We start from the raw sequence: 1,329 nt of genomic DNA, 5'->3' as shown, positions 1-1,329 counted from the left end.
AATAATTAAATAATTGTTTTCTTCGCAGGACATTGAGATTGCCAAGGCTCGGTTGATTGAGCGGGGGCTGCACTTTGCGGAGACCAGCACACGGTGAGTCGCCCAGGGGGGGCCCGAGTGCTTCCACTTGCCCCGGAACGAGAGCTCCTGGGGGCCTGGTGGGGGTCTGGGGGGTGGGGAGGGTGCCGCTTAGGAAAGACAAGAAGCCGCCGGGTGGGGGTGGGGGTGCCTTGTAGAGAAAAGAAGGAAAGCGCCGTTTGCCCCCCCAACCACACACACACATATATACAAACCTCGAGGGTGATGGATGGTGGGTAGTTGAGAGCACTGCGGAGGAGGAGGTCTTGAGCAGGTCTTGGTGAATTCCAGGTCATGTGGGTCTCGTGGAGGGGGGGGGTCGTGGAGGGGGGGAGCTAGTGGATGTGAATCAGTTTGAGGGTCCGGGAGGGGGGGCTATTCCCAATGGTGATGATGCGTCCTGGTGTGCTTGTGCATTTTTTCGTTCGCACATCATTATCAGCAGCAGCAGCATCGTTGTCGTCGTCGTTATCATCATTATCACCATCATCATAGTCATCGTTGTCACTTCATCGTACGATTCCTAGTCTAGGGAATGATGACACTCTGTTTTGTTCGTCCCTCCTTTCTTCCGCCCTTCCTTCCTCCCTCCCTCCCTGTGTTATGGGTGCGTCTCAGAGCTCGACAGACGATAGCGGAACTGGGCTCCCGGTTCATCCGCAGCAACTGCACCGTACTGGCTCACGGATACTCGCGGGTGGTGCTGCGGCTGCTGCAGCAAGCCTTTGCCAGTGTAAGCACCCACCCACCCACCCCACCCCCAACCCCCTGTGTGGCGGGCGCTTCGCGTGTATTATTATATAGCAGTTGATGTGACGTGTGACGTACTGCGTACCAGCTACTGCACCCCGCGTGCGTGTGTGTGGGGGGGGTTGGGAGGTTGCGCGTGTGTCGGGCGCCCGCGTGGGTGTGTGTGTGTGGGGGGGAAAAAGACGGACCACGAACGAGTGAAGCTGCTGCCAGGTGGGGGGCGCGCGTCCGGGGGAAGAGGGTGCGCGATGGTTATCGGGGAAAGGTAGATAGATGGGGGGTAACGCCGCTCACCAGCCGTCGTTCTACCCTGCCACACGCACCATATATATAATATGCGTGTGGCAGGGTAGAAGATGGCGGAGAGAGCGCGGCTTGGTGTTAGTTTTTGAAAGGTATCGTCCGTATGGGGCTGAAATGGGTATAGGTTGGAGAACCCGAATGCAACTGCTCAAACCCTGAGGCAGATGCACACCTGCTTAGGATTGTAGTCTTTGTGGG

Source organism: Volvox carteri (assembly GCF_000143455.1).
Source record: "Volvox carteri f. nagariensis unplaced genomic scaffold VOLCAscaffold_32, whole genome shotgun sequence".
Taxonomy (NCBI): Eukaryota; Viridiplantae; Chlorophyta; class Chlorophyceae; order Chlamydomonadales; family Volvocaceae; genus Volvox; species Volvox carteri.
The sequence above is the reverse complement of the archived record's forward strand: the minus strand, read 5'-3'. Positions refer to the sequence as shown.